Genomic DNA, 21,317 nt, shown 5'->3' with positions numbered 1-21,317 from the left:
GGGGCAGCTGCGGTGGCCCGGGGACGGAGGCTGCAAGGTGGGGTCCGTGCGAGTGTGGCTCCTCTCCAGGGATGCACAAAGGGGGGTGGGGAGGAAAAGGGACCGCGGGGTTTGGCGGTGGCGTGGCTGGACGCCCCAGATGTTGGCCCCCGGGCTCGTGGCTCCGTGAAGCGATGCTGCTGTGCATCCAGGAATCCTGCTCAATCCGGGGAGGGGTGGAGAAGGGGAAATGCCCTGTGGGGGGAAGGAAGGGGAGATGAGCTGGAAATGTCAGTGTGCAGATGCGAAAGGGGGCTCGGGGTTGGGTATTTTTTTGTTTTGTTTGTTTGTTTGTCCCTCTCCCCCGGCCTTTCCTCTTGACCTTCTCCTCTGGCTCCCTCACCGCAGGTTCTGTTCTGGGCAGGGGCGCGGGGCCAATCCACGCTTGCGTTTTGCACTGATTGGAAAGAAGCGGAGACCGTGGCCTTTTACAAATCACACGCCGTTTGTCTCGGTGCCTGGGAAATGGAAGTGATTCCCTGTAGGCGCCGGCTAGAGGCATGTCATACATTTCATAGTGCTGGCCGGAGGGGGGGGGGCGGGTTAATGAAAGGACGAGGCCCCCCCTCAGCCTATAGGATCTGCTGCGATGCAGGGCAAACGAGAGGTGGCTCATAGGCACCCTCCTTGCCATTCATTCTGATGATGGGGTGTGCATTTTCTTTACACCCTCTCCCTAGCCTTTCATGTCAGCCACCCATCCTCTCCCCCACCCCATTATTCTGCGGCAGCAGCAGGGAGCTGGGCTTTGGCCGGATTTTTCTCCCCCAGCCTTTCCGTGTGTGTGTGAAAATGTCGGAGCACTTGAGGCTGGAGGAAGGGCAGAGCCTATGGAGGAAAAGCAGGCGGCTACAGATGCTTTAGAATAAGGCTCGGAAAGCAGGAGGCTGGTTACTGGCTGCTAGCGGCAGCAGAACTAGCAATCGCGTATCCTTCCCCGCCGGCACCAAGTTATGAACAGCGCAGAGCGTCCGGCACAGAGGAGCTCATAAGCCAAAGCTTAGGCAAATGAGAGCCCATAAAGCCCACCGCCCCTGGCCGGGCCCTCCTCTGACACAGGACAGGCACTACACAGAAGCCCAGCCTCCTAAGGAAGAGAGAGTGCAAGAAAGAAAGAAAGACCCTGTCAGGAATGGTTCGTTTCCATGGGAGGTTGTTTTTGAGGACATTTGATTTTCTTTAGCAGCCCTGCAGCCCCTAAAATCCAGGATTAAAAAACATGAGTTCTTACTTTTATTACAATGAGCTCCCTAGAAATTGAAGAATAGAATTGTCTTCGCTAGCTTATTTCTAGAGCGCCCAGCACCAGGCTATCTGAGAACTACATTATAATGAGTTGGGAACTGGCATAACTAAGAGTGAGGGGGTTCCAATATTGACAAGGGAGCCTGATCTTACACAGTGCTATGTCTTTTGGCTAAGTTTGTCATTAAGTTTGCAGCTTAGATGCGTATTAGCATATTTACCAATACATACATACATAAACCTTAAAATTTGTTTTTTGCTTAGTTTGTTGGCCTTTTTTTAAATCAAATGTGAGGCAAAATGGATGAAATCTCAAATGCAATAATAGGGTCCATTATTTTTAAAAAGCTAAAATGTAAGTAGGTAAATTTATTATCTGACAATAGGTTTTATAGCTAATAAATGAATGAGTATGTATTACCTACTTTTACAAGTTTTAAAAAGGAAGTTAATTCCCATTCACATCAGTGGAAGCTAGTGTCATCAGCCACATTATAAGATACATAATTAGTGTCATAAAAATTAACACCTATTTAAGTAAATGGATGGGAATAATACATTATTTAAGCTTTGTAAGAAACATTGTTACCTAAGATATTATTATGATATTATTATTACTAATTATTATTTATTTGAATTTCATCAGCACCCAAATGTGAAAGGCACCATCCATATACATAGGAAGATACAGTCTCAGCACTGAAGCTTTTATAGTCTAAGAAGTAAGATGCTTCTGAGCAATAGAAATGGAAAATGTATATTTAAAAATATACATTAAGTGAATGTTGTGTCTCTAAAAGGTGCTGGATTGACAGCTGTGGAGCTTGGTGATGTCCTTTCTTTCTCCACAGATCAGGAACAGCACAAGCTGTGTAAGCCTCTTCCCTCTGACACATAGATTAACATAATTTGCTGGGAAAGAGTCAACATGGCTATTGTAAAGGGAAATCATGCCTCACCAATCTACTAGAATTCTTTGAGGAGGTCAACAAGCATGTGGACAAGTGTGATGAAGTGGATATAGCGTACTTAGATTTTCAGAAAGCTTTTGACAAGATCCTTCACCAAAGGCTCTTAAGCAAAGTGAGTGGTTATGGGATAAAAGGGAAGGTCATCTCCTGGATCAGTAGCTGGTTAAAAGATAGGAAACAAAGTGTAGGAATAAATGGTCAGTTTTCAGAATGGAAAGAGATAAATATTGATAAATGCAAAGTAATACACATTGGAAAACATAATCCCAACTGTACATGTAAAATGATGGGGTCTAAATTACCTGTTACCACTCAAGGAAAGAGATCTTGGAGTCATTATGGATAGTTCTCTGAAAACATACACTCAGTGTGCAGTGGGAGTCAAAAAAGCTAACAATGTTGGGAATCCATTAGGAAAGGGATAGATAATAAAAGACAGAAAATATCATATTGCCTCTATATAAATCCATGGTATACCCACATCTTGAATACTGCATGCAGATCTGAATGCCCCATCTCAAAAAAGATATATTGGAATTGGAAAGGGTATAGAGAAGGGCAACAAAAATGATTAGGGGTATGGAACAGCTTCCATATGAAGAGAAATTAATAAGACTGGGACTTTTCAGCTTGAAAAAGAGATGACTAAGGGAGGATATGATAGAGGTCTATAAAATCATGACTGGTGTGCAGAAAGTAAATAAGGAAGTGCTATTTACTCCTTCTCATAACACAGGAACTAGGGGTCACCAAATGAAATTAATAGGCAGCAGGTTTAAACAAACAAAAGGAAGTGTTTCTTCACACAACTCACAGTCAGCCTGTGGAGCTCTTTGCCAAAGGATGTTGTGACGGCCAAAACTATAACCGGGTTCAAAAAAGAACTAGATAAATTCATGGAGGATAGGTCCATCAATGGCTATTAGCCAGGATCGACAGGGATGCAAAACCATGCTCTGAAGCGTCCCTAGCATCTGTTTGCCAGAAGCTGGGAATGGGCAACAGGGGATGAATCACTTGATGATTATGTGTTCTGTTCATTCCCTCTGCAGCAACTGGCATTGGCCACTGTCAGAAGACAGGATACTGGCCTAGATGGATCATTGGTCTGACCCCGTGTGGCCATTCTTATGTTCTGTGCCTAAGCCCTGACCAGAGGCCATCTTAAGGATCAAAGGCAATTCAGTCTCCCACTCTGCCAATGCTTGGTCTTGCTACTGAGACTACAAATAAGAATTGCAGTGATGAGGGCTTGATTTTTGTGTATGATATGGACACACAGAACTGGCCTGAAATTGTCAACTTAGTTCATAAAGGCTACTGAGCAGCCATTCAATATTAATAACTTTCCTTCACTAATGATTTAAACCAAATTCAGACCTGACAAACTGGTAAATGATTCCCTGTCCTATTCCTGTTATTTGAACCACCTGGTCCTTGAGGGTATAGGGGAAGATATATACTTGAACTACTGTTTTTGTTCTGGTTTTTACTGAAAAAGTAATCTAAATTATAGTATAGAATCACAGCTTTGTTGCCGATTGCCTTAAGTTATGGTTCATTGTGTTTAATGTGCATTGTTTGAAAGATAGACTAGAATTCTCCTGCCAAAAGCAAGACAACAGTGAAGGGCCTGTGACAGAATTGCTTCTACCAGAGAGTAGGACTTGAGTGGGGATCATGCATGAGGAGCACTAGAGTTGAGCAGGCTTGCTTAGGAAAATACTTGCCTATCTTGCCAGAGAGGTGCCACAGGTAGGGGTGCTTCAATTTATCTCTCAGAAGATGTAGAAGAACAAGAGCCAGAGTGCTACAGCCACAGTATTGGAAAAGTGCTGTTGGGCTGTCAGCAGCAGTGGCCACAGGACACTGAAACACTACTGTCTGCAGAAACAGCATGGACAAAGTGCAAGGTAGTATAGTAGAAACTCATCTGAACAGAGGATCCCTCCATAACAATTAGAATACTGACATAGACCAGATGCTGGAATCTTCCTCTCCCAAGAGTTGAAGAGAAGAGGAGATTAAGCTAACAGCACTCTAAGATTTAGGAGAGAAGACATCAGCTGTTCTGAAACTAAAGCCAGCTAGACACCAGGGTGGCCTGCCACTTTAGCAATGGCATCTGTATGTAAACTTTTCTTCAAGTAAATATGGTAAAAAATTCAGTCCTCCCACTACAGTCATCTAACATTAGCCTCTCCTCACTCCTATAACGAGTAAATACGGCCTTGTCACTTATCTACTTCTCAGAGATCTTTGAATGTGAAAAATGTGGAAATCCTTGTGTTATAAAAGTGTATCCAGTGACACAATGTTAGTTATTATGGAGATGCGGTTATCACACCATAGTTAAGGTAGAGGTCTATTTTGTACTTAAAGCAGGAACTCGACCTCTTTTTCATATGAACAAAACAAGATATCCGCCCCATATTTTCCATGCTTACTCTTTGAGTGCAGAATGAATTTTCTGAGAATTTACAAATAAATCTGTTAATTAGTTTAAGTTAAAATTCATTACAAACTAAGTCTTTTAAAAATTTTAACATTTTATGTCAATCTTTGTGCTGAATTAGCCTAATAATGAAATAACACAGACACTTCAAATTTCCATATTGTTAAAATTAATTGAAAGCTTGTGCTTAAAGGTTATATTTGAGGAAATTAAATTGTAATTAAGATAAGTTATTAACAGTCACATCTAACTGTTATGAATATATAGACTGCAAACAGGCTCAGGTAACTCTTAAGTGGGGCCATTGTGACATTAGAGGTAACTTAGCCAATCATTACCCTTCCTCTGCAGCAAATTTTTGTGGAACAATTCTATTGGTTGCAATGAGTCAGCAGTATGAGGGAGACTGGAAGCATGTGTCAGGAGCTCTCAGTGGTAGCTTAACTGATTCAGCTGTCAAGGCTCCTTAAAGTTTTAATGTCTGCATGCTAGTTTGGGCATCAGAACTTGAATGGCTCCCCATGGGACTGCAATTTCAGCTCCTCTGTGCACGGAGGCAGCACTGATGCTGTGGTAACTGGGGTAGGAGTCCAGGGTAAGCTGTAAAAGTGCACTGACATAACGTCTCAGGGCTTGGGTTCTCTGAGTATTCTCTTTGGGTTTCTTATTTAATTTTCATGTATGAAATTTTTAATAATTTCTTAAAAAGAAGAAAAGGCCCATACAAAAAAAGTTAATATTAAGATGGAGTTAAAGTTAAGATCATGTATCAAAAACTATCAGATAAAATCTTTATAGGCTTGCTGTAATCATCCCCAAACTAAGCATTATATATCCAGGAGCTGCATAATTAAGGTTACACTTAAAAGAAATCGAAACATGTTAAGGTAAGACATGCACAGTTATGGCAGCCAGACAACCTTAACTCTGCCCTGTACCTGGTACCAGGAAAGGAAAAACATACAAAACATTCTAACATGTCTAAAAATCAATTTAATCTAATCTGAGACCACAAACACTAGAATGGCTTAATCATAATTGTATGGTTATTGCATGACATCAGTACAGGGCACAGTTACGTTTGTTTGAGTGCCTTAATTGTGCATTTCACACCTTGATATGTCTGAATTTATTTTAAATGTAACCTTAACTATGAATTTCCTGGATTTGTAATGCTTGGTTTTGGGATGATTACAACATCCCTGTAATGTTTCTTACCCTTAAATTACTAAGACATCCTCTCACTGTAACTCTGTAGAAATGTAATTTTTTTTATCCGGGAGTTAGTAGTAGTAGTTGGCAGTCACTAAGAGGAGAATCAGGAGAGAAATGCCTTCATGCTGCCTAGCATATTATACCAATTATATATGGGATTGTCTAGGGCCCTCTAATGTCCATTTTTTCTCAGTTCCGGTAAAATGTTGAAAAATGAAGGTGAAACTTTCACTGGGCCTGACTTGGTGCTGTGCTGTGCTGTTTCTGGTGATTACAGCAGAGTCGAGGGGCAATATCCCAGCCCTAGCCCTGGCACCACTAAGAGCAGCCTGGGGTCCATTCTAATTTGTGCCATCTGGAAATGGTCCTCAAAGGATTATCCACCAGCTGGGGTTAGGAGGAGCACAGTGTGCTCTGGCCAATCCTCATCACTGATACACCTCTTCCCACCCTGACAGCGCCCCCTGTGCTAGGGGGAAGCTGTGGGGAGGGAGGCACGAGAGTCAATTATACCAGCTCTGCGCCCACTGAGCCTCCATCCTGCCAGGGTTATGTCCATCTGTGGAGTTACGTGCAGTCCCCGCTCCATTCATGTCACCTGATCAGCGCAAAAAGTGTGGCCCACTATGTTTTAAGAAAAACTGCTAACCCAATATGACGTACTGCTGTAACATTTACTGAATATTCTCCCTTCCTCTGGAAGTTTATTTGAATGTGGTTCTGTGCAGGACTTCACTTTCATTTGGCTTTAGGAAAATAGAATGTGGTTGGAATTCTGACATAAAAATCTTTGTCATTTTGTGTAAGACTATTTTGTAACTGAAAAAAAAAAGGAAACATGATAAAAAAGGGCATGGGCAGTGCCCCACTGTATAAATAGGTCTAGCCTAGGATATAGCAAAGGCTCCGTTTATCACTGAGTTATGTCAGTAACAGTAAAATAACATTAAAAGGTCTGAGACAAAGCAACTAAACAACAGAAATTATGGATGAAGGCTGCACGGTATCCTTAACTCAGCGCTGTCCTGCTTAGGTATTGCATCTCAAAGTGCTTCTATCAAGGGATCTCAAAACACAGGATGTTTTGCCATAATCTGTTGTGCCATTCTGTGACAGAGTGCTGGGCGAAGGCAGCTATACCCACACTCTGATCTCTGGATCACCAATTCAATCACCCTGGAGTAAATCTGAGAGGGCGAAGCTGTGCCTGTGCTGATAGGCTGGGAAGGGCTGAGGAAAGCTTAACAGGTTCATTAGCCCAGAAAGTAAAAAAGGCACAGGAAGGAAATGATCATGGGAAAGAGAGAGAGTGGTAGGCTTTTAGAAGTCAGAACCAGGAGAGCGCTCTCGGGGGAAGATAGCTGTCTCCCCCACTCCTTGGCTGAACAAGCTAAAGATTGCATGCTTGTAAAGACAGAGCTGCACAAGTTTGTAAAGGTGGTGGGGAGAACACTGTAAATACATTGCACAAGGTGTTTGACCAAAAGAAGGTCTCTGAGCAGCTTTTGTCTAGAAAAGAGACAGGAGTGAGACAATGTCCTGTCAGACATTCCTAGGCAAACAGCAGGCTTGAGTCAAGAAGGCTTAACGAGAAGTTCCTGGATTTCTTGCTTTGTCTCTGACCACTAACAGCATTACCTACCTATTGATCTGAGTACTTATATTAGGGAAAATGTATAATGAATGACAAATTGCATGGTCATTGCCTAGTGTTTATATTATTATGTTGACATCACCTTCCGAAACAATGAAATTCTCATCCAGTGTAGAGTTCACATTATTGCAAAATCATTACAGGCTAGATTCTGCCATCTTTACTCACACTGGGCCAGATATTCAGCTGCTGTAAATGGGTGTAATATCTTCTTATTCCATGAGTAGCCCCGTTAAATTGAACATAACTTGGGTGATAAATTTAGTTCCAGTTACTCAGCACCTGCTAAGTAGTTAGTTTTGTAAATCTGCTGTTTTAATTTCTTCAGAAATGGCAAAACACTAATAATAATCAGCAGCCTGCAAAGTTATCATTGTAGGGGAAAAGGCATGTAAGGTATTTTTTGGCCACTCAGTCACACAGTGGTTTAAAAATGTATACAAATATATTTGTGCACCTAGATTCAAACCACTAGGATTTAATGTGGCTGTAATATAGCAGCCTGAACATCTGGTAATAATACTTCATATTTATGTAGTGTGTTAAATGTGTTCAGAACATTTTACAAATACTAACTAATCTTCCTAATATAAGAAAATGGAGCTAAGAAAAAATCTGACATATCTTTAATCATAGAAGTTAGCAGCATACCACAACAGAGCAGAGGAAAATGACTTCAAACGTTACATTGGATTATTTTACATTTAAGGCCAAATCCTGGAATTTTGCACCAAGTCCAAATAACTGTGTTTTGTGGAGGGTAATCTTCATAGGCCTTGGGTGGAAAGGAGCCCTCTACACACTGGCTACAGCAGCAGTGCAGCCATTTCACAAATGTGAATGCTGTAGTAGTGGCAACTGAGCTCAGTAACCTCATGCAGGAGTGAGAGTTGGGTGTGTCAGTGGATTCACGTAGCTGAAAACCCATTGGCCATGCCCGTATCACTCACTTGCTCCAAACCCTTCTGCATAATTGTAGAGAGAACCATTGAAAAGTTCATATGCCATGGTGAGGAGCACTGGGTAGATCTGCTCTGTTGCAACACAGGTAGAGCAAGTCCCGCTACTCAGCTTCTCCCCAACTCACCCTCTGTGCAGTGGAAACACAGTAGTTCTTCTACCTTTATACCATCTACAGCACAATGAGAATGGACAGGATTTGTCCCTTTTTGTCCCTTTGTATTTTAGGTCTTCATATTTTTGACTTCCAAATGACAACAAATGTGATTTGTCAGCTAATTATTATAGATGTTTATAATACTAATCCCCTTTTGTAGTCACACATTTTTAAAGAAATGGTTATAGTTTTATGTTCTGTCTTCAAAGTCCTTCATATAATAAATAAGCAGAGAGAACTGTTTAAGCATATTCAGCAGGAGAGCATTATAGTTTGGGGAATGGGGAGTGACACGTATGTATGTAATGCAATGTGAAAATTAAATTAGTATACTTTGTGTGCCCTTACTTCCACTGTGGTTTTCTGGGTCAGGCATTTCATTCAACAACAAAACACAGTGACCTGTTTTCAGTCTGATAACAAAATAAAGGAATCCTAATGATCTGGTTTGAGATATGATATTATATGTAAAACCTAGTAATGTTTCATGAAGGCTTGAGAAAAGCTACAGAGAACCCAACAAGACAAAAAATGGAGACCAAAACAGCAATAGGAAAATATCAATGGCAGAGCAGAAGGAATAAATATTTATCCTCAGAAGAAAGGAAAGCTTGAATGTATAGACAATTTAATAAATACTGAAAAAATTACAAAATAAATAATTAGATGGCCATTCCTAATTATTAATTATTATTATTATTGTTTATATATTATCTTTATGGGGATTGGTTTTGGGTTTCAGAATGAACAGAATATATTAGTATAATAATATTAGAAGACTTTGCCCATACATGTCACCTTTTCATCAAAGGATCTCAAAACACTTTTCAAACATTAATTCTCACCTCTGAGACACAGCAAACAGCTTCATATTTATTTACGGATGGTTCAGATCAGAAACAGAACAGTTAAGTGTTTGTCCAGGATCACAGAGCAAAGCAATGGCAAAGTGAGCAATAAAATTGTGGGATGAAATCCTGTCCCCAATGAAGTCGATGACAAAGCTCTCAGTGATTGTGCTGGAGACAGGATTTCACCTCAAGAGTCTTGGCTCCAAGTCTCACTAGAGAGTGCTCCCTGTACAGAAACACCACCAAACACTCCCTGCATAAAAACACTGTAGATAGTTGAAGATATCTAAAAAGTCCAGTTAAAAAATAACGCAGTAGGATTTCCAGTGAATTAAACCCTTGGTCTCTCCATTCACCCCATTGTTTCAATTATTTTGAAAATAAAGAGAATAAAACACCAAACATTTTCATTCAATATATTTACCCTTTTTCATCTGATCATATAACCTGAATATCAACTTGAAAAAATGAATAAACCAAAATTCATAATGAGTAGGTGACTTACAAAATTTGGAGGCCTGGGAATCACGTATAACATTATGTCTTTAAATTTTGTAAATTAGGGATTAAGCTATAAATACTGGAGAATTTACAGTAGATAACCTGATACTAGCTGTGTTTGTGTCAGAATATTCAGCTTCTCTTTGATCAGTTCTTTAACACAATCTGCCTTTTTTGTGATTCATTATACTTAGCCTGTTGATCTCCCTCTTTTTTATGAAGGCAACGCAAAGACAATTAAAGATAGTTAAATAAAATCTATCCTAGCTTCAGCAAATTATGTATAAAATAATAATCTGCAAATTTCCTTTGTCTTCATTGTTAGTAGTCACAATATACATGACACAGCTAGAAATGTGTGCAATTGATTACAATAGACAGGAGTAACTGATTGAGCTATGGCTAAGTTATAGCAATGAATATGTAAAATAGCTCTGATATAAGAAGGCTAGATTTATTTTATTTGGGTATGTGACCCACTGAAGACCCAACTGTAACTTGTGTGTAGTTATTTTAAAAAACTGCACCCATAAGACTAGCTGGTGTTTTGAAAATCCATATGGGGCCTGATCCAATTTATATCAAAGTCTACAGGAGTCTTTCCATTGACATCAGTGGAGCTGGACTAGACCCACAATGAAAAACTGTCTTCCTATACACAGTATAAGCCATCAATTATGTTATAAATTCAGCTTTATAATTACAAAAGTGTATTTGATCTCCTTGTAGGCAGCAGCCAAATTGCTGAAAAGTAACCTCATTTGTGACAACAAATGTATGGGAGCCCAGATGTTACTTAATGGAAACTTTTTCTTCCTCCTATAGGGCCCAATCCTGTGAGGTGCTGAGCACCATCAACTCCCACCATATACAGTGAAGCTGAGGGTGCACTGCACATTGCTAGACAGGGACCTTAATGTGGGTCTAACAACCAGAAAACAGAGCTTTTATGGTTTTCATTTAATCAAGATGTATACTGTTTATTTTCCTTTTTTCTGTGTTAAATCCAGTCTTTAACAGGTGAGAGGCTGTTTCACAGCATGCTACCGTGTGTGTGTTAGAGTATGTCTATACAGGGATAAAAGACCTGCAGCATGGACACAGATTGAGGCTTGAAGGGCTTGGGGTTAAAAAAATCTCTGTGTAGATGTTTGGGCTGGAGCGGGACTCTCCACTTTCACAGGGTCCCAGACCGTGGGCTCCAGCCCCAGCCCAAACATCTACACAGCGATTTTTAAGTGCGAGAACCAAAACCCCTCAAGTCCGAATCAGCTGAACCAGGCCAACCTTGGGTTTTTTATCCCTGTATAAACAGCCATAGCATGCTAGGACCCAGTCCTGCAAGATACAGAGTGCATTCAGTGAGGTGCTGAATGACTCTGCTCCTCTTGAATTTGGCCTTGCAAGGCTGATCGCATCTCAGTGGATTAGATCATGTCTTACGAATGTGCCCACCTCCGGCAGGCGGCCTAGAAAGACACTCTTGATAACGTTTGGCCTAATTGTGCTTCTGAGACCCACGCATGGAGTAAAACCTCCATGTGCTGCCCTCACCTTCTTACACAGACAGGTGACTCGGATACCTGGAGAGCAGTGTCCCTTCTGTTCACCTAACCATGAAAAAGGCCCGCAGTGGATCCAAGGGTCCTACGGGAGGTTGCGGGGAGGAGGGGGTAGGAAAGGGATGTGACGCGTGAGGGAGGACCCAGTAGCACTCACAATGAAAATGTATTAGGCTGTGTTACATTTCCATGGGTCTCTTCCCACCCCCATTTACACAGTGGTATAAGGTGCTTTCTAGGAGCAGCTGAAGAAATCTTCACTGCTAGAACTGTGCTGCCCAGGGGTTGGAGGTTGGGACACAGAACTATCATGGAGGCACAGGCCTCCTGCTGATCCCCCAGGGCCCATGGGGATCCCAAAGAATCCATAAGGATTGTGGTTGAGCCTGTTGTACCTACCTCCAAAGAAGCAATTAGGGGGAAAGGTCTCTGCAAGGCGCATTTTGAAGAGACTTCCTCCACGTTAGCTGCCTCCCACAGATTTTTCAACAGGAGGAGGTAATTGGGCCCTTTCTGTTTACTTACAGCTAGGCTGTGCAACTCTTCCTCAAATTGTTGCACATTTACTCACGTGAATAGAGACACTGGATTCAATGAGACTACTCAGGTAAGAGAGTGCACACCAATGTGAGTAAGGACTGCTGTCAAGCCCTTAGTTAGAGCCAAATTCTGCCACTCTTACCTGGAGTAGTACTTTACTCTATGAATAATCCAATTAACTACTTATGTGAATGTTACTACTTAACATGAATAAACTTGGCAGAACCTGACACAATCAATATAATCACTAATTATACCTTATAAAATACAAAGAAACAGAATAATATGACACCATTGCCTGTTAGAAAATAAATAAATGGCATTATCGTTTGTTTTGTGTATGGTTTTCCAGCTGTGCAACAATAAAGTTCCAAATAAACAAACAAAAAGAGAAATAAAAAAGAAATGGAAGTATAAACAAACTGGGAGGAATTTAGATATAACACAGCCAGACAGGCTTCACCTAAATCAATAAATATGGGACAGAGAAGGTGTTCCTCTCTTTGATCTGAGACTATTCAAATCCCCTTCTTAGTAAAGAATAAAATCACATATAGGGCAGACAAATTCAGGCTGTTTGGATGAAGCATCAAATCATTCATCTGGGTGAGGGGTCTTCTTTAGACCTGGGCAGCAAATAATTTTTCCATCCCACAAGAGTTGTTGAGATTTTTTAAAAAAGGAACCTGAATCAGGGTGAGAAGTCAAACGCTTAATTTTTACTTGATTTGATCATCAAAAAAAAATTGTATCAGGTAAATTGAAACATTTCATTTTGATAATTTCAAAACGTTTTGTTTCAATTTCAACTGCAATAGTCATTACGAGTTCAAAACAAAACTTTTTTGTTTTGAAAATGTCCAAATGGGAAGATTCAACAATTTTTTTAAAAAAGTTAAAAAATTGAACTGGGAGATGAGTCAAAACTGACTCTTTCCCACAATCATTGTGACAAATAAGCGTTTTCTGATGAAAAAAGCAGTGTCAGAAAATTCCCAACAAGCTCTATCCTTGTTCTCACTATAATTAAATAGGTTCCGAAGGATATTATCTCTAAGGGACCAGTTTTATTCCTCCTTCATAGAGGTCTTTAAAAAGATCTGACATTGGGAGTCAGGATTCTTGAGGTCCTTTTCATTCATTTGGAGTGTCATTCCACACTATAGATCCACTACTCTTCACTGCTTGGTCAGGACAACCAGAAGTCAATGTAGCCTTTGACTTTCAAGTCTTTTTCAAGATCTCCATTCTGTCTGGTTCCCTCTAGTTCTTTCTGGACCATTGAAAGCTAATATGCAGTCTTTCTGTGGATTGATGGATTCTATACATGTCACATATTACTTCTTATTGCATTCTTTGTCACACATAAACAGAAAAAGACCTAATCCAAGCTTCTGTACCCTTGATGGATAATTAAATAATTAAAACTACACTTCAGGTACGACAAAATCATCAGTGGCAAACCAACAATTTTCTCCACACAAAAGAAGTCAGGCCACAGAACTGAAACTTCCCCCATCAGCATTCCAGCAAAGCCTTTTCCCTCCCAAAATACACAATGGCCAGACTCCAAAAACTTTAATCTTCCCCAAATGCCCAATCAAATATGTTGGCCTTGCTGCAACCCTAAAGGTCAACAGATATGGCTATTGTGAACCAAGAAGGTCACTGAATTCTAAAGTTTATAGGCCTCATGGAAGACACCCTTCCCACCAGTCCCTCTCTTTATACCAATTGAGCTTCAGCTAGTCATACTGTTGCTTTATGATCATCTGGGAGTCTAAGATCTCTGTACTGCAAACTCAGTTGACAAACAGAGGACACAGACTCTCAATCAAAGTGATCTTTGACACATCAAATGGTTGCTTCCAGTGTCCTACCAACATCAACTCTGTCTTTTCTGGGGGGACCCTCAGCCAAGTTGCTGTCATCCATGCCCCAACCACAACTGAACCATAAGAGAAATTCTACACACCTCTGAGCAGGATGAAATGGAGAGCTAAAGCTGAGTGCCATCAGCATATTGAAAACACTTTACGCTATGCCTCCTTGATATCCCTTATAATGGCCAGCATATAGGAAGGGTGACAAGATGGAACTCTGCATGTGAGAGAGCCTTGGGACAGAAAAGCAAATATCCTCTGGGGTCTGTTTGAGAGACAAAAAGGAAGCCTTTATAAAGCAGCCCTGTCTACTCTTTATCAGGCTTTCACACAAATCAGCAACATCTCAGAATCAACAGTATCAAAGGTCGTTTATAGATCTAATAATGTCAGCAAGGACATCTCATCTTTATCAGTTACTCTGAGGAGATCATCAGCCAGAGCCACCAGTACAAGCTTAAAGCCATAATCAGGTATGAAGCCACGGTGACAAGGCTCGAGATCTGAGGCAACTAGATGGTGTGAGAAATCTCTCACCACAACTTTCTCCATAATTTTAACTGGAAGTAAGAGGTTAGAAATCAAATAGGGTTGTAGTTAGCTAGATTGTCAGTGTGAAGAGATGGTTTCTTAAGTGAAGGAAACATACTTCCTTAAGAATGCTTGGCACACTCTCTTCTTGAGAATCTCCACCAAAAAATTATCCCAAGCCTTCAACAGTGAGGAAGTTTATGGGTCCAAAGCACAAATTGCAAAACAAACTTCTTCCAGCATTTCCAGAACTTCTATAAGCAACACAAGCCTAAACTAAAGCAGAGAAGCCTCTATCCCCTCAAAATCTTGTTCTGTTACCACAGTTAAAGACAATTGAGCCTGAATCTGACCAGATTTTCTGCAAAATAACATGAAATTTCCTGACAGCAGGAAATACTTGAATCAGCTCCCAAGAGAATACAGCTTGAATTAAGCAGGCTCTTCACAAAATGGGATAAATCTTTTATTCAAGATTTTGCAGATGCCAAGAACCACTTCTTTGCTTACTGCACAACCATCCCATATGAGCTTAAAAAATGTTTATGTCACAACTTGTTACATTCAGACTGGGCCTTCTGCCTCTGTCTCTCCAGCTGTCTTCCTTTTCACATCTTTAGGCAAGAGTTGTTGAACTGGAGGAGCAGAGAGTCTGAATTATTTATAGAGTCAGCCTACCAGGAGACCGTAGAATGGGCACACCTTGGAATTGGCTGTCCCAGTTCTTCAATTGAGCAAGCAATTCCACACTTAATGGGCAGTGTGTAAAAGGACATAGATTTAGGACGGGCAGAAGGAAACAGAGGGCGTAGTAAGACAAGTGGATTTGGCAGAGCATAGGATGCGTGAAGGAAAAGTGTAGGAGTCCAGAGTGGAAATTTAGGCAGGAGTGAAGCTTTGAAGGGTCTCAAAAGTGAGGGTAAGGAGTTTGGATGTGGTGTAGGGAAGGGGCTCAAGGAGGAGAGTGAGATGGTCATAGTGATGGCAGATAAAAATATTTTTCACAGAGAAGTACCAGCTGGGAGGGAGGCCAGGGAGTCAGATATTGCAGTTGTCAAGTTGAGAGATGACCAGTGGGTAGATACAGGTTTCAGCAGTGAAAAGGAATGGATGGATTTTAGAGATGGGCAAGAAGAAATGGCAATATTTTGTCGGATTGGATGTGTGGAATGAAGGAGAAAGAGCAGGAGTGAAGGGAAGGATCGTGGAATTCTGGGTGGTGCAGAAAGGAAGGGGAAGAGAGGTTGTTTTTTGGGGGGGGTTGAGTAAATGAGGAATGTATCAGTCTTTTCCCAGTTGACTTTAAATTGGCAGTGGGGCATCAACGATGAGATATTAGAAAGACAGCCATAGATGAGATACTAACAGAGATCATCAGAACACTGACCACCAGCAACAGAGGGCTGCAGGCGGAAGAGAGAGATTCTGAAGGACCTAGCAGTCAGGTAGGAGAAGAATTAGACAAACAGAGAGTGTAGAATATCCCGGGATGAGATGTTTTTATACTTACTGTTTTAACCAAAGTTTGTTTTCTACCCACTCATTATTAGTAGGAAGTGGGTATGACTCTAACAGCATCCCAATGCAAGAGGACCAGGGGTTCACTGATGCCCGTAGTAAGTTTCAGCTGGCCTGACTAGTTCACTAATGTCATTAATGTCATAACCTGTATCTAGAAAGTGTCATGTAAATATCAAAAGAAAACTAATAACATACTGATCATTGATATTGTTGAATGGTGTATGTACAAAGGACAGATTCAAAATTACAAATATATTGGAAATTATTTTTTCAAAGTCTGTCTGCCAGCAGGGCTAAACTTCCCCTGCCCTAGGCAAAGGGATATGGTTCTACCAGCTAGAAGGTATTTCCAGGGTTCATTAAGAGATCTGTGTCTGTAGAAGGTAAACAGAACCATCAAGTCAACAAGGGGAAGAAACACCCCTCAGTATCACAGCAGGGGGAGCAGATTGCAGGAATCAGATCAATTTGCAGTTTAGCAAACAAGCTCCCTTTGGCACTGACCTGGGGAGGCGCCGCTTCCCTGGCTCAGTTGGAGCCAGCACTCCTGGGTGGTGGAAACAGAACAAACTGCACCACCCTCCGCCCTGCAAGGGGAAGTGGCACTGGCTGTGGAGTTCCTGCCTCCCCAGGGCCAGCTCTGGCTTAACCCCAGCTCCCCACCGAGCTGCCCCACCTCCCCTGACTGCGGCACGGGCCTCTCCCCTTCCCCTCACAGGGTGTGAACAGGAGTAAAGGAGGGACTGTACCCTGGGGGTCTGGTGGGGCAGCAATGAGCCCCAGCGATGGTGCAGTACAGAGCCCAGGGAGTGGGGGGACAGTGAGGAGCCCCTGGGGTGGGCAACATAGTGAAGGCAGTGCCTTGGGAAGAAGAGGCAGAGTGGAGGCGGGGCCTCATAGGGGCAGGCCAGTGTCTGGTTGTCAGTGGCTACCCCACTTCTAGGGAGCTTCCGGCACTCCGTAGCCTCCCCAAAGGAAAGCCTCATGCACCGCCTATGACAAACAAAGCTTACTATCTGCCTCAATTGTCCAGGAGAGCGTTGGGCATTGTAGACCACATGGTTTGGGGAAAATTAGGGACTGGGGAATGTTAGGGACATCTTGCCAGGTGTAACCAAGGCTGGTGGAGCCCCAGAGTGTGGCAGTGATGAAACAAGCAAGGCTGCTGGATTCAGAATTGCTGAGTCAGAGCTGCTTAACACATAGACCCACAGTGTATGCTTATATGCTGGCAGGAAGGGTCCAGGCAAAAGAGCTACAGCAGCAGAGCATTTTGAGGCACTCACGGTTACAGGGCAGGCAGTAACATAACCCTTCACTGGCCTGAATTGCACCCCAGGACATGACAATGGGGATTTTAGCATTAGAGGCAACCATAAGGAGATCCTAGTTCCATTATGTACTCAGTCATTAAAACGTTTTAAAGGTTTTCTTTAAAATAATTCTATTCTGTACTGTGAAAAAAAGCATTCACAGGCACCATAGTCAATAAATGTTTACCTTTCCTTTGTTAGCTGGTCAATAGGATTTCTGATACGGTCATTTAAAATAGATATCCTATAGAAAACTCTGCTTAGTCTGGACACCACCATAGATAGCACAGTTGCATGTTCCTAAAAACAGAGGACCTGATTGTTCCCTCTATGGCTATATATATATGTAGAGCCTTTCTGAATGAAAAGGAACACAATTGCCTCAGTGGTTAGGCTTTCTATGGATTTGAGGAGTCACAGCTGGAGAGAAGGCAGTACAGGTATAGTACGAGCAGGGGCAGAGTGGTACTAGGTGGTAAGTTTGCTAAAGAGTTAATAGAGCCCTTCTGGTGCACGCAATCCTGTTCTTCCTATTGGTGGGCCAAGAATATACAAGTGACTCAGTCACATGCCTCCAGATGACTTTGTTGCCATAAGAATTGGCTCTAAAAGACCCAGCTCCTCAAAGGTAATTAGGTACCTAGATATTTCAGTCACTGGGGATTAGGTGCCTAAATAACTTTGAGTATTTGGTCCAAACTCCAAAAGTAGCCTTGTGAAAAAAATGTAAAATGTCCAACATATTTCTAAGTTTTTAAAATGTAAACCATTTTCCACTTTTTCAGAATTTTCTTTGGTTTTGTGTTTTTCCAAAAACTGTATGGAAAGCGTTATCAAATGTGCTTTCCAAAATGGTTATTAACCATTTTGGTTTATTGAAAACCAACTTTTTGGCAAACAAAATAAAAAAAAGTGAATCACCAGAATATTTTCAATTAAAAATTGTATTTTATAAGTCCTAAAATTTTGCATGAGAAATAATTTTAAAAAGTCAACAAACTGGCTATTTTTGTGAAAAAAATAATTTTAGAAAAAAAAATGTATTTGAAAACCAAACTTTTCATATGAAACATTTCAACCTGCTCTAGTTTTCATGCACACATCCAGCACAAAGGGCATCATTGGAGTGATTTGCCTCTGCAGAGAAATCAAGAAAGCTGTTAACTTTCTTAGGCTAGAAGAATGACCACAGCTGCTGCCTACATTTGGAGTCACAAGGAAGCTTAGTTGGGTCAGCTGTAAGGAATTAATTATTTCCCAAGCACACTAAGAGAAGGATGGGTACCAGGAGATCTTAGGATGGAAGTCTGAATGTGAGGAGAAAGACCCAGAAAGTAGGAGTGGTGCCTGACCTTTCTCTTTTTTTTCCTTTTTCAGAAAGTGTGGGAAGGTGAGCTGCTCTGTGTGTCTTCTTTTTTCTGGCTTTTACTGAAACATCACAATTTGTAACTCTATTTTGTGTGCTCCTGCTGTTTTTGTCTGGCTCTTAAGGGGGTAGGGTGATCTTTTCTTTGCTATTTTACAATGAATTAGACTTTGGTGCAGTATAACTTCTACATAGGTGAGTAGAAATGTCTATGTCTGCTACAGCCTTGGCTAGTTTTATCCCAGTCCTTCTCCTTATACTTGCTATTATTAAACATGTGGCACTAAGTGATACATGATATTTGGAGCAGCCTCACCAGTACAGTAAATCCTCTCAGCCTGGGCAGAGTGGCTGACTAGTAAGTGCGGCTCCTAAATAATAGCACTGAATTCAATTTGATTCATGAGATTATGTTGTCTGTGAGAATTCTGGCAATTCCTTCTGGTGGTTCTCATGTTTCAACTTTCCCATTGAGTTGGAGAGCCTAAATAACAAGATGTATCTTGGATTATCACACATAATACTGTAATTAATACACAGTTAGTAGCTGCTGAAAACAGTCAGTAGACACCCAGGGGCTGAAAATGGCTTGTCCAAACTATTAGGCAAATAATGACTAATGATATCTTTCCAGAAAATCAGAACTGGGTCTTTATCTGGAATAAAAGCTAAAATCATGCTGAATATATTTGACACAAATAGCTTGACAAGCTCTCTCTGTGGGGACTACAGTTGTCATTTAAGTGGGCTCTCACTCTGGCCAGATATCCTAAAAGGTATCCTTCCTTACTTGGGAGTTCTGCAGCTATTTGGTCATCCTAGGCTTCCAATAAGTAGTAATTTCCTCCTTTTTTTTGAGTATGCATAACCCTCATCAAATATGGGTGCTTCAATTGGATGCTGCCCGTGGCTAAAGAATAGGTAAAGTGCCAATTGAGGGGAGGACCCTATCATGAGAACTTCCCAGGACACCGAGCATGGGGGGCTGGCTTCCGTCTGGGCTTGTCATAGATTTGTATCCCCTAACAGCAATTTTGAGATTCTTGCTTCCCTCAGAATATGTCTGCAGTTCTAATGTTCTGCCATCCCGTGACTCTTCCCACAGCAGAAAAATTCTGACTTGTTTTCCAATATTAGAAAGGCTGTACCGATTCTTGAGAGAGGTCCATGCCGGCAACTATAGAGTGCCTAGGAGATTTTGGGATCCTTACAGGAAACTCAACAAAATATTTGCAAATTCTCTATAAGCCCCTGCTCCAGAGAGCCATGGTGGTGACAATAGCTATTGCTTAGGTTGTCCCGGAACACACTAGTACAACACATGCTGTATTTGGATGTTCCAAACAATTTGTTTTAAGTTCCTATTTGCATAGGCTATGGTGTTGCAGCCAATGACTGAATACAGAGATGTAAACTATAATGTGCTTGGTAGACCGGCCCACAGCACCTACTGTGGGTCTACACAGCTGCTTTGCAGGGGGATACTTTCAGAATTGAGAACAACCTGCTTGTCCCTGCAGCTCAAAGCTTGTGAAGTGTCTCTAGCCCAGCAGTCAAGGAAGTTGACTTGGTCTTCTTCAAACCACAGAGCACTACATATTTTATTTAATGAAGAGAGCTTAAAACTATTGTCTTTTGTGAAATTTAAACTTGTCATTTAAAAAGCCTCTCTTATTTGACAAACTGCCAGATGTGAATCATCGCAGCACTGCCTTTTGGGGAGTGTAGACAAAGTGAAAGAATAACTTTTCCCTAAGGGATTGAAGTGCCCTCATTCACATCAATGGGGTAGATCTCAAAGCCTAGTTATTTAGATGTAAACACCAATTCTTGTGCTGCTGATTGTCCAGAAAAGAGCATCTACCTAATGAACGTGTACACTGTTGGATTTAAGGGAGTGTACGGGGAGAGAAGAAGAAATGGACACTGGAAGATAAATTGAAAAAAGATGCACCATGATCTATAGTAGGAAAAATAAGGTGGAATGAAAGGTGGAAAGGGAACAACAGTAAAACAAAGCAAGAGACCTAATGAGCTACAGCTCTTAAGTAAAACTTTAATTGCCAGTGTCACAATTGGAGCACAGAACTCTTATTCTTTATTCTCTTATTCCTCTGACATCACTCGTCAGGAATCTTTCACCCTGGCTAATAGGCTTTGGGTAACTTTTTTCAAGCTTCCTATGCAAGTGACACAGATGTATAAAATCAGGAATAAACTCATCGAGGGGGGGAAGCAGCATGCATGCATGCATGCATGCAGTATGTTTGGCGCAAAACTGCGTGGAAAAGGAAATGGCGATAAATACAGATCTATTTATTTAGTACTAGTTTGTCTTGTGCTTGAAGCTATAAAAACTAGAAATTCCCAAGATGAATGTTCTGTGTCCTTTTGAATGGAGTAGCTTTCAGAAGACAAATTCCTACATTTTGCTGTCTCTGTGAGTCAAGTGAACAAAATGCTTCTAACGGATTTTAGGGGCTGATTCTTAAAAGAAGCAGCATAATGTTGTTTATGGTAACTAAAAAAGGAGAGAGCATCTGTCTTGAATTG

At 41.3% G+C, this 21,317-nt stretch overlaps 1 protein-coding gene across 2 annotated transcripts in view; it reads left to right on the top strand.

Annotated features, from left to right (window-relative positions):
* Positions 1-21,317, top strand: part of RGS17 (regulator of G protein signaling 17) — a 75,660-nt gene that overhangs the window by 321 nt on the left and 54,022 nt on the right. The window contains exon 1 of one of the 2 annotated variants that reach the window (XM_067542433.1): positions 18,513-18,788. The exons of the other annotated variant lie outside the window; for it this stretch is intronic. The gene's annotated coding sequence lies outside the window, so the exon portion shown is untranslated. Of the gene's footprint in view, positions 1-18,512; positions 18,789-21,317 lie in introns of those variants that run through there. 2 annotated transcript variants of the gene reach the window in all.

This window comes from Emydura macquarii, unplaced genomic scaffold (genome assembly GCF_026122565.2).
Source record: "Emydura macquarii macquarii isolate MOO-44397 ecotype Brisbane River unplaced genomic scaffold, CSIRO-AGI_Emac_v2 contig_705, whole genome shotgun sequence".
In the NCBI taxonomy this organism is placed as follows: Eukaryota; Metazoa; Chordata; order Testudines; family Chelidae; genus Emydura; species Emydura macquarii.
Note: the sequence above shows the minus strand (reverse complement) of the source record. Positions and strands in the feature narration are given on the sequence as shown.